Genomic DNA, 12974 nt, shown 5'->3' with positions numbered 1-12974 from the left:
TGTGTCCACGTATTGTCAAATTACAAGGTAAATTGTTCTCCAATCCTACGATTATATTCAAGATTTAATTATTCAATCACTATTAGTTCTTTTCTTGAACTAAAGTAAAGATAGATTATTTTCTTTGAGAATTCGATTATAATAAAACCATCGTCTTTTAAATTCATTATCGTGGAATATGTGATCTTCTTGCATTTAACGATTTGGGGAACGCATTCACTCCAAGGTAACCTTTTCTAAATTAATTTAAAAACATTTTCAATTCGTTCGTTGGAACCCTCGCTCTCAATTAACTATGGTCTGGCGCAGTGCACGAAATGAAGGCACGCCACACATTAGGGGGTTATGGACCGTTGGAAAAACAGCTGACATGTAAAAAGGGATAAGATTATAAGTCTGTTGGCACTTTCCCTCATTTCATCAGAGGAGGCAATTCAAATTTTAGCAAAGTCACCTAGTTCGCATCTCAAATTCTTTTAATGCTGTCATCTTCATAGATTTATGTATTTATTCAACTTAGTCATTTATCTATTAGTCAAATTTCATTTGACGGGCTGCAAGTCAAATTTCATTCACTCAAAACTTTAATCAAACGTCCACCAAAAGTCTTACTAGATTCACTCATTTACTTATACGATTTGTTGGAACCAAGTGCCACCAGACACGATTATTAGTTAAATAAAATTTATCTCGTAGAACCTTAATTCAAAAAATATGTAACACAACACAACGTAGGATTAATAAATATTTCTTTTCTCATAATTTTTTGTTTCGTATCTTTCCGCCAAAATATCCAAAGGAAAGTCCAGGATTGCACCAAAAAGGGGAAACATTTTATTGGTGCCGTGACCAGGATGATCCGGGAAAGTCTAAACATTACAATATTCTTTCGTTTTCGAACGAAATGTAATGTAATCTTTTCAAACAGTTGTACAGTGAGGGACATGGAATCCTGGGCAGTCTGCTATTGTCATTTCAAAAAGTGTCAATGTAAATGCACCTTTACTGTCATTATGATTGATATTTTCAAAAAAACTGTCAAATTAACTTAAGCTTGGTTATGAGTAGCTAAGGTATGGTTTAGAAATGTTGACAACTGAATGACACATCTGCCAGTTTTCCGTGTCCCCAATAGTAAAGAGTATTAATTGTCGATCATTGATCGAAGTTCGTGGGCGTTTTCCGCGCGACAAGATTTTGACGCGTTTTCGACCCGCCCTACAATTTTGACACTAGTGTAATCTTCTAAGAATTTCAATGAATTGTATTCTTTGGTACCTATTCAGTAACAACAGAACAAAAGATAGGACTTTTTTCTTTAAAATTCAGATTATCACATTTACCCAAATAATCCTTTTTTTTTTGGGAAGAAGTTTAATTCGACCAATCAAAGCATTTTAAGCCATCCAGGTCTATTTCCCGTAATTGTTGCTAGGTTGCATATTTTATTACGTTTTCAATAAATTGACCGGCTATGAAACTTTTGAGAAACGTCAGTGTCAAAATTTCATTCAAATCACTTCAAATCGCTTTAGTACCGCCATCGTGGTCAACCATGCTCTTTCATCATGTATTCTGCAGCGGATTATGTGGAAATGTTGATAATTTACGGAGAATGTGGAAATGAAGTAAATCCACATGCTCTATTTTCAAGAGCATTTCAGCAACGATTTTATATAAATTTGTGGGTTGGTCTATTAGGGAATCGTGTGGTATGTCTTCAATAGAAATTAGTTTACATGTCAGCTAACTACCACACTTCAGTCGCCAAGTTCGAGAAATTTTGGATCAACAGTATTCTCATCGATTGATAAGTTGTGGTGGTCCACGACACTGGCCTGTGCGGTCCTATTGCCTTATTACTACAGGAGAACAATTCAGGAGTTACGTTCAGGAAGCTTTTGCCACAATTACTCCTGAAATGGTTATGAATTTTAAACTGAATCTTTTGCGACTGGTACGATTATGCTTGCAAATGAATGATGGCCACTTTGAGCACATCCTCTGATTGTATTTATTTTTCGTTTCATAATCCCTTTTGGCTTGTGTTATACCTTTTCTTCCTGTTTTGTACGATAAGCTCACGTGCATTAGAATAAACAAGGTTGTTTTCAGAACCGCCATTTGTTGTTTTATTTAAAAAAATAAAAATACATAGATTCATGTGATCGATGGCGAATGTGACTTCTTGAATGACATCTGCCTTAACCTAACATGTTGATGCTGACACTTTAGCGGACATGTCATTCTGACATTATTTAATTGTGATTGTGACAATTTATAAACTTAGCAACCGATTTTAATCACATTAACACCTCAGAGTTCCCTTTCTGGAATTGGTGGATCTTAGATGTCTCACACCTCTCTTATGCAAGCCATTGCATTTTTAGAACGGAGATTGTCGTTGGCATTTGCCTGTTTTCTCTGGGGCGCGGGTTCTGGGACACTCTGTATAATCTTATTTACCGGTATCCGTCCAGCGAGAGATTGGGAGATTCTAAATTATAGACAATTATAGACAACACTACAAAATCCACTAGAATACATTAATTTGAGCATCATTTCAGGGCAAAACATATTACTGCTTGAAGGTAAATAAATAAATAATTTACGGTAGGTAGTACTTTCTCTGGGTAGAATTTAGTGATTTTTATGTCAACCAATCTCTCACTGGACAAACTATAGCAGAAATTAAGAATTTAACAATTTAGGTTAGTAACAGGCAACTTCAACTGTTTAAGTTGTCTCGGCGCCGGCGTGTCGCGTCGTGTCTTCAGAATTTAACAAGCTGTAAAAAAATTAATTAGGACTAACATAAGTCAGTGTTATCATTGTTATTCGATTGATTAACGCGTGTTTTTTTTTGTTATTATTAGTCACCCTCTCCCCGCCAAGAACTGTAGCAGATCGATTATAATTGAGAAAATGATGCGTCTTAAAAAACTTTTTGCCTGGAATTTTTTTCATCAGGATTCCTTGTTTATTAAACTAGCACCGCAGAGACAGAAACAGGAAATCATCTGTTGAAAGGATTTAAGAATAAGAAGGAGTATACCTACAGGATCAATTGAACTGTAAATGGACAATCCTGGAAAAGAAATATTTTTGCCGATCAGCATAATTTTTACTTTTTTAACGAAGTGATACTGGATAAAACAGTAAAACCAAAAAATAGACAAATTAATGTTTCCATCAGGAAAAGCGAGACAAGGATTTTTTTCTTATTTTTTTCAGGGGCCTATAGGAGCGTTTTATTGCATATTTAAATATTTACCACAATTCATAAATCACCCTGCCTGTAGTCCTGTAGTCCCTTTTATTTCGACCTGAGTAACGGGGAGGGAGAGAGAGAGATGGATTTCATTTTTGTCGCATGTATGTATTTTGTTTTTTGTGTTGGTGACAAACCTGAATTTTGAAACCGTCGGTCAATTTGATGATAGTTATTTTACAAAATGCTAAAAAATGCAGCATCAATATAACCTTACTTTGCGATAGTTAAGTTAAAATACACACATTTTAACTGGGAAATAGGGGAAAATGGCATCCTCGTCTAATAATAATGGACGCTTTAAATTACAACAAAAAAGTTACTAAGGTACAAAAAGTTAATTACAAGAGTTGGCAAGTTGGCACAAACTTGGTCCCAAAAAATTTAAATTTTATATACCTACTTATCTAATGCTAGGAAAATATGAAATTTGCTAGACAAAAAAATTAACGTTTACCTAAGTACTGTATTGAAGGATTTAAAAAACTAACCTAACTTTTTATTTTCCCCTTGAGAAAAAATTCAACAACGTTGAACCTGTATTTTCGATGTAAATTGTGTTGTGGGTGGTATTTAATTTGATTAAAACGCTCTTAACAGAAACACCTGTCATTTATGAGCTTTCTTTCTTATATGAAAGGTCAAGCTTTTAATCTGGGAGCGGCGTTATATCAATAAATATGACTTCTGCTAAGGGAAGCTAACAAGAACAACGCTTCGTAATTATTTTTTCTCTTTATTCCGACACACCTACATAGCTAGGCACTAACTATTTCAGGAAAGTAAGACAGAGAACCGCGCTCGATTAAATAAAATACACAAGTTTTGCATTATTTCTTACAAAAATTATTCAACAAGGTTACTTATGCATAAACAGCGTTATCAGTACTTTTGGCGCACAAGTAATGGCGGTGTCATTCATTAGTTTAAGTACTTAGCATGCAATACAAAATCTCTTTATTAAAACAGAAAAAATGTTTTGTATCGGGAAAATATACAGACTAATTTCCAATTTCTTTGAATTAAGTATGGCATTTTAATGCAATTAGAGTTGCCTAGTTTACGTTTCCCTAAAAGAAACCAGTCATCGAGCTGCCTCACATCCAATGTAAACACATAAAATCGTCACTGATCACACGTTACCTGTGATAGTTGGGCGCTTCGCAAATGAAGAAAAACATAATAAAAACTTTATGATTGCCGCTATCTCATTTTTTATTTACTCGAGCATAATCGAGTTACCTGTCAAAGTCTCAAGGTACTCTCTAATCAAGGTTAACTCGGCAACCTGCGTAGATATTTGACGCAATTTCTTTTTCCTTATTAGTGGAGTAAAATCGGACTGAAATTATGACTTTTAGTGATTCCAAGGTATAACTAAATGAGACCTATACTATCTTGTAGAGGACATTTTGGGGCATAAGGAATGGTCATCTACAACTTTTTTTAATAGGACCGAACTTTGAAAACGGCCTTATACGTAGCTGAGGTGTGGTCCGAAAAACTACGTTTCTCGTAACATTTAACGCTGTGTTAATTCAACTATTGAAGCTATAATTATGATTTTCTGTATGTTTGTAGTAAAATGTACAGCGCTTCCAATAGTGAATCGGAAATTTCGCAAATATCGATAGTTTTGAAAAAAAAATTAATAAATTTAGATTAATCATAAATGCGCATCGTAAACTTCACTCTGCTGGGACCTATGTGAAATGTTGAAAATTTCGATGCACATGCAGCGAGGCAAATGTAACTAAGATATTGGAAAAGTTTTTAAAAAAAGAATTAAGTCAGTAGCCCGTATACTTTTTGAGAAAATAATTTTTTTATTCGACGAGCGAACGCGCCGGGCGGCTCCTGGCAGGCAGATATAACCCGGCACGCGTATTTAGTCATCTATCAATATACTCGTAGGGAGTGTAGCAGTCTAAAGACAAAAATTTTGAGTATATAGTTTTTTTGTATGTTTGCTAAAATTTACCTACTTTAAATGCTTTCTTCTTCGTCATATTCATCCTCGTATAAACAAGAAACATTGTTCTGACATTTTTTGCAAGAACAATCACTCCAGGATCTTAAGCCTTCCTTCATGCGCATACATTTAAGGATAGATAAGCAATACCATTACAAAAAAAGCAAAATATTATTTCTCGTCGATTCTCCTGTTCCTATAAAAAATGTTAGAAAAATGTCTTCAAAGTAAATCAATATCAAAAAATATTATTTTTATACTACATAGTTTGAATTGCAGTTCCTTTCTCTCTTTTTTTAGTTCCTGTTCTTTTGCAAAATATGCTCATTTTAAGTATGTATATCAAAAGATTTACCTATGGGTTTTTTAGTGCACATATACACCTACTTGAAAATGAAATTTGCAAGTGTTACCAGCGATGCATTTTTTAAAGTTTTAAAATCGGCAAAAAAAAACAGCATACAATGTCCTTGTGAAAACATTTAAAGAGTTAGGGAAGTTAAACTCGATGACAATTACCGACGCTGTTAAAATTTCTACTAAATTCGCACTGGCTATTTTAAAAAATAAAACTGAGACCATTAACATATTAAACCAACTGAGGTATAAACTGACTACAACATCCAATAAGTCTGCTAAAAAATTGCCACCAACAGATGATGCTTTTGGTCAACATGTGCTAAGGTATTAACATTAAAAAATAATAATAATTAGGTACATACTTCACTCAAATTCTAGATGCATTGATCAATTACGTATATCGTTGTGTAGTCATGTACCGGGTGGGGCATCGTATACGCGCACGCGAGAAATCGCGACTTCTAATTAAATAAAATTGGCGAAATTTTATATACCTGACTAATTATTGATAAGGTTTATTTGAGAATTTTTAAATTTTTTTTTGTTAATAAATAAGGCCGTAACAGTTTTATTAGTTTTCTGAAATTAACTGTTAATTTACCTATAAAGTTTTTACACTAAAGGAATCTGTATCTGCTAGCCCATCAAACCCTGGTGGCACAATTACAAATTTTGACTTGGTTAGCTAAATAATTCGCTTTTTTATTTAAACGTAAACCAGACGAGTGATTTACGGCACAATGGTATAATTTCCCAACAAAGGTATAGCCGACCGTTTTAAACCTTTTTGCCATAAAATTGACAGTTTCCATTGTCACCTAAATTTACGATAGCACAAGTAGCAGGTCATAAATAAAAATGATTTTGAAAGTTGAAATGTAAAACTGGGTTTAATTCAAAATCTAATTGGTATTTTTTTCCGTAGATTTCGTAAATAATTATAGGAAGTGAATCTGGGTAGGTTAGTATAAAAATCAGAATTTGACTTTTTGGTTGAAATTTACATTTTAATTTTTTTTGGCTTTGTTTGTAAGTGAAAAATTATCAAAAAATTATGAAATGTACCTTACCAATAGCCAGGTAAGTCTGAAAAATTTCAACAATTTTATTTAATTAGAAGTCGCGATTTCTCGCGTGCGCGTATACGATGCCCCACCCGGTATAATTTGTCCAGCGAGAGATTGGTTGACATAAAATTCATTAAATTCTACGTAGAGCAAGAAGTAGCTAACGCACGTAAAATTTGAAATATATCCTTCAAGCAGTTTATAACATTTTTGTCATGAATTTATCCTCTAATTAATGTATTCTAGTGCGTTTTGTAGTGTTGGATTAATTTAATACAATTTAAAATCTCCCAATCTAAATAAGGGCATTTTACAACCTGTTTTAGCTACAATGGATCCCATACCTAATGACATTAGAAAACTGATGAACATTTTTTGCACAGACCAATGATGCCAAAATAATAAATGTATGTGCATGAAGGAAGGCTTAAAATGCTGCAGATTGTTCTTGCAAAAAATGTCACAACAATGTTTCTTGTTTAGGTATATGAGAATGAAGATGACGAAGAAAGCATTTAAAATAGGTAAATTTTAGCAAAAATACAAAAAAGTTACCTACTCAAAATTTTACAATTATTGTTTCTAGACTGCTACAATCCCTACATCGATAGACGACTAAATATGCGTGCCGGGTTATATCTGCCTCCCAGGAGCCGCCCGGCGCGTTTGCTCGTCGAATAAAAAAATTATTTTCTCAAAAAGTATACGGGCTACTGACTTAATTCTTTTTTTAAAAACTTTTCCAATATCTTAGTTACATTTGACTCGCTGCATGTGTATCGAAATTTTCAACATTTCACATAGGTTCCAGCAGAGTGAAGTTTACGATGCGCATTTATGATTAATCTAAATTTATTTATTTTTTTTTTTTCAAAACTATCGATATTTGCGAAATTTCCGATTCACTATTGGAAGCGCTGTACTTTTTACTACAAATATACAGAAAATCATAATTATTGCGTCAATAGTTGAATTAACACAGCGTTAAATGCTACGAGAAACGTAGTTTTTCGGACTACACCTCAAATACGTATAAAGGTCGTTTTCAAAGTTCGGTCCTATTAAAAAAAGTTGTAGATGACCATTCCTTATGCCCCAAAATGTCCTCTACAAGATAGTATAGGTCTCATTTAGTTATACCTTGGAATCACCTACCCTCAGAAATAATCGAGCTAGATATGTGATTTTACTCCACTATATTTTCATCGTCTCTGTGTCACATCTCACAGATTGAAGGCACGGTCAAAATAGACATGATTTTATCGTTAGGCCACTCTTTTCGTCAGGGTTAATGAGGTTAATTCGAACCGATGAAAAATTATTGCCAATGTATCGGAGGCAACAGAGCGGTGCGCTGCCCTACACGGATAAAGGATCCAGATGTGGAAGCGTGCCGGGTACTCCCAACATGGAGGTTGTTTTTATTAAAGTGACAAACTGCCGGTCTCTTGGGGTTACTTTCCTGATTAAAAGCTTGGAGATGTTTAATTCATTCTAATGGGGAAGAGGGCCGGTTTATTGCATTTTTACAAAGGAGTAAAGTAAAGCACAAAAGCATAATAAGTCATCACTTATTACATATAATAATCAGCAAATCTGTTATATGCGGTTTTATGGTTGAGCCATATGTTATTTTATAGTCTGAGTACCGTAGTGGAATTACTATAATATATTTACATTGTTCAAAAAAATGTAGGTTATGTCGTTCAGTTTACAAGCTGAAAACTAACTATCTTGCTGGGATATTTAAATGTTTATCGGTAAACATTATGGAATTTTTTTTATTTGACTGTTTTGACTGTTTTCGTTTTGTTTAAAATTCTTTACTTCGAACAAATTTATTCTTATGATTCATCTAAGAAAAGAGTAAGCTTCATAATCGTGGTGGCTATTAATTGGCAATCTGACGCCAGCCAATAATAATGCTCAACGAATCTATGTCACAACTTATTCATATTTTTCATATTCTTCTTATGAGACTCAAAGGGACTTCTTTTTATTAAAATGACACATTAGTGGCATCATGCCACAAAGAAGCGTAAGTTATTAAATGTACTTTGCTTGTTAGATTTAATTAATTTATGTTATTTTTCGAATAACGAGGTTCGCTGTCATTGAGTGCTGTATCTCATGGCCACCTCAATTGTTTACTTGTAACATGGAAAACTGATAAAAAACTATTATTTATAAAAAAGTGCATAACAGTGTGTTATAAAATTCTTTGAAATAGATATACAGGGTGTTATGAAATTCCACGTAATAAATATAATCAATCATCAATAGAATTCTTTAAAATAAAATTTTTTTTCATATTGATCTTTTTTTAATCGAATATTTTTTTTTTTACATTTTTCTAACCGCTAATTTGACACTTCACTCATGGGATAATCATCAACTGAATTGAAAGAGTGAGTGAAAATGTTTTTATGGGATAAAAACTTAGTTTTTCGTGATCCTACACAGTTGCGAGCGAAAAATACAGTTTTTTTGAAGAAAGAACGATCTATTACTATAACAATTTTTACTGTGTTTCATTAGAGTATTTTAATCAAGTAATTTTTTTTTCGTGCTTCGTTATCAATGGATACATGAGCGGCTATGTATTTTAGGGTTCAAATTTTAACTCTGTTTTGACGGATTTGCGGAAAATGATAAATAAAAGAACGTTTATTTTAACGAGTCCTATTGGTGGTTAAATTAATTACGTGGACATCGATAACACCAGGTAGAGAACATTAGCTTGCTAAATTCTAAATTTAAAAAAAAATTGAAGAAATGGATCCGTAAAGAAAAATTTAACTTTGAATAATAAAGGAAATAGTGATATGACACTAGTTATAAAAATGTGTATGTGGTCCGCGTAAATATTTTTTTAAGTTTTTAGTACTCTGGATAAAATAATAGAGACTTAACAGTCGCACACACGTGGCCCTGTCAAACAAACGTCAAATTAATTTACCGACTCCTTTAAATTTTCTTAAGGTCACGCTGTATAGCGAAACGAGCGAGTGACGCCACAGTTTCGATTTTTCTTTTGCTCCGGTAAAAACTTAATTAAAATAAAATGCAAATGGTACTTACGCGTCAAACACGCCGTCTTAATGAGACCTATTCCGCAATAATTTCGCATGGCACGGCATTGTGTAATTAGACGGCGATAGTCCAGAACAGTAAAGTATTTGTGCAAGAATCCTCTTATCTTCGCCCCAACCAGGACAACTCATTTAGGCTAGAAGTGTGGTCGCCACCGTGTAGAAACAAGCCGCGACAACGCATATCCTTTTTGCGTGAGACTCGCAGCGCTACTGAAGTCCGGAGCAGCGTTCGGTGTCGTTGATTACTACAAATAATCGAACTGTTATTAGGTGCAACAGTCGCGACAATGCCCACCATTCGAGGGGAAATTGGGGCTTTTTCCGCAATGACACGGCGAAGGTGGAGCGTTTCCGGTTGGAGGTTTTTTCGGAGTGTTGAAAATCAGTATGTGGAACAGGTTTCTCGAGTGGAATCGCATTGTAAACACGAGAAACTACTACCCAAAATGTGTACTCGGGAAAGTTATTGAATGGAATTTAGTTACTTTTTGGTAATACTCGTAGAGAGGTGGTATATGAGAAGTAGAAGAGGAATTTTGAAGTCAGAAAAAAATTACAAAAACAAAGGAAAAATGTTCCTTCTAAAAATGTTGCTGGTTATAATACGGGGTCATTATAAATGATTGTACCATCGTAGGTAGCTGTGCGCTATGCTTTAGGTGCGCCGCTACGCCCAGTAGTTGTTACAAACATTTATAATGACCCCGTAGAAGCAGTAGTGTAATAAACGAAGTTACAACTTACAACTGAGTAATCAAATTAGAGAAACACAGAATACTATATTATATTATAAGTGATAGAAATGCATCATTATACAAGAGTGAGAATTTTGACCGACGAGTGCGCTTGCGCACGAGTGGGACACTTCTCACGAGTTAATAATGGCATTTTGATCACGTGTGATATACGACGTTTTACAGGTGCAACTATTGCAAAAAATCCAAGAAATGAAGTTTCATTCAAATAAAATGACAGCTGTCAAATTTAGTCACTTGTGAGTACTTTATGTCATGTTAAATGGCAGCTGTCAAATTTACTCACTAGTGAGCACTTTATCTCACTTGTGATTAAAATTTGACTTCTGTCACCGAAAACAATGATCTACGGTAGCTCAAAAACTCCACATGTAAGATAAAATGTATTTAATCGAAAGTATAAAAAGAAATGGTTAAAAAAAGATATATGTAGATACAGCGTGGTGATAAAGTAAGGAACAAAATTTATAATTGCGTTATTTAATGTTTTCAAGCAAAACGCTCGGAAAGGCCAATTTTATTTTTTAATTAGCCACCTTATGGCATAAAATTTTTTACTTTTATGACGTCATGTATTTTTACACAGCGACGTTATCATTGGTTTTTTTCAATGACAATCCCATTTTTTTTGGTGTTTTTGTAGATGGTCCAACTACATACTTAAATTATGGTGTAAAAAAATTGGTACCTTGGACAACTATTTTTTTGAGAAAATAACACACTTACCGTAAGAAATAAAAATGTAATTTCAATGGAAGAATATCTTAATTAAACCCCAAAAACAAACAAAATTTAGCGCAAGTGTTCAAATTGCTGTCGGTCAACCATTTGGCACTGACTCATACAAGTGTAAACACTTTGTACACTTCGCTCAAGGACGTCAGGAGTAATGTGCTCCACTTCAGCGCGAATTCTTTGCTGTAGCTCGTCTAAATTATTTGGCCTATTAAAATAAAGCTTTAATTTTAAATAACCCTACAGAAAAAAAATTAAGGGAGTCAAGTCTGGGGAACGCGGTGGCCACTCAATTGCTCCTCGACTTCCTATCCACCTTTCAGGAAATGTGGCGTCAAGATATTGACGGACGTTGATTCCAAAGTGCGGACGCGCCACATCTTGTTGAAGCGAAATATCCTGATGCGGCGCATCTGCTTCATGATTATTTGAAAACATTGCTGTCAGAGCTGGCACTAAATCAAAACGCAAAAAGTCTTTCAAAAAGGTAAGGCCCTATTAAACGCAGTCCGATTATTCCAATCCAAACATTTAATTTCCTTTAGCGTTGACTGTGCGAGTCTTGAGTCCAGTGAGGATTTTCTCTTGTTCAAAACGAGTATATGCAATTGTGACGATGTACTGTCCCATTCAGGCAAAAAAGTGGCTTCGTCAGAAAATAGGATACTGAAAAAATTGGGGTCTTCATAGCAGCGTAACAACTTCACGACAAAAGAGTGGTCCACGTTGTTATTTAGGACCAGGTGCCTTGTAGAATGGTGAGGATTTTCTTCACCTTCAAGTAACACATCTAATCTGGTTTCGTCGTTTACTCGAGGTCGACCTTGCGGAGGCAAATCTTGGACGTATCCCGTTTCAGAAAATTTGGCAACTAATTTACAATGCAATAGGCGGTATATCAAGATGTTCTTGGTAGAATAATTCACATGTTTCCTCATGTGTTCTTAGCTTATCACCATATCCAACCATTATTAAAATTTCTATTCTTTCCCGTTCAGTTAAACGTGCCATTTTTTGTTAACGGCAAAGAGAATTCGCTTTTAAAAAACTTGCTAAATGCCTCTTTCACACTCTCACTAAAATATTCAAGTGCTGTTTTTAAAAAGTCAAATTTACGAGTATTAGTTTTTGTTTCATCCGTCAAAAGTGATACAGACAGACGATAATGTGCAAGAACGAGTTTACATATTTAAGTGTGTTATTTTCTCAAAAAAGTTATCTAAGATACCAATTTTTTACACCATCATTTAAATAGTTGGACCATCTACAGACTGATCACAAAAAACGCCCCAGCTTATATCTTTCGTATTTGATATACGATTTCAACGAGCGGTACATCAAATTAAAGGGTTGCCCTTAGCAACCCGATTTTGCAAGGGTGAAGGGTCAATCAAACATCAAATTGTGATCAGTCTGTATAAAAAACAGTAAAAAAAAAATTGGGGTTGTCATTGAAAAAAAAAACAACGATGACGTCATTGTGCAAAAATACATGACATCATAAGCAAAAATTTTATCTCATAAGGTGGCTAGAATTATAAAATAAAATTGACCTCTCCGAGCGTTTTGCTTGAAAACATTACACACACTGTATAAAGAAGAAGAGATTAGTAGTTAATGAGCCGAAAGTAAATACATATAATGCATACTCGTATAAAAAGAACGAAAAAACAATAATTCAAGCAAAGGAGTCAAGTTTTTGGATAAAAAATAATACGC

The 12974-nt window shown here is 34.2% G+C and overlaps 1 protein-coding gene across 1 annotated transcript in view; it reads right to left on the bottom strand.

Moving 5' to 3' along the window:
- Positions 1-9984, bottom strand: part of LOC138124420 (fatty acid 2-hydroxylase-like) — a 47014-nt gene extending 37030 nt beyond the window's left edge. The window contains exon 1 of the mRNA XM_069039457.1: positions 9752-9984. The gene's annotated coding sequence lies outside the window, so the exon portion shown is untranslated. The remainder of the gene's footprint in view (positions 1-9751) is intronic.
- Positions 9985-12974: the final 2990 nt, after the last annotated feature.

Source organism: Tenebrio molitor, chromosome 2, assembly GCF_963966145.1.
Source record: "Tenebrio molitor chromosome 2, icTenMoli1.1, whole genome shotgun sequence".
In the NCBI taxonomy this organism is placed as follows: domain Eukaryota; kingdom Metazoa; phylum Arthropoda; class Insecta; order Coleoptera; family Tenebrionidae; genus Tenebrio; species Tenebrio molitor.
The sequence above is the reverse complement of the archived record's forward strand: the minus strand, read 5'-3'. Positions and strand labels throughout refer to the sequence as shown.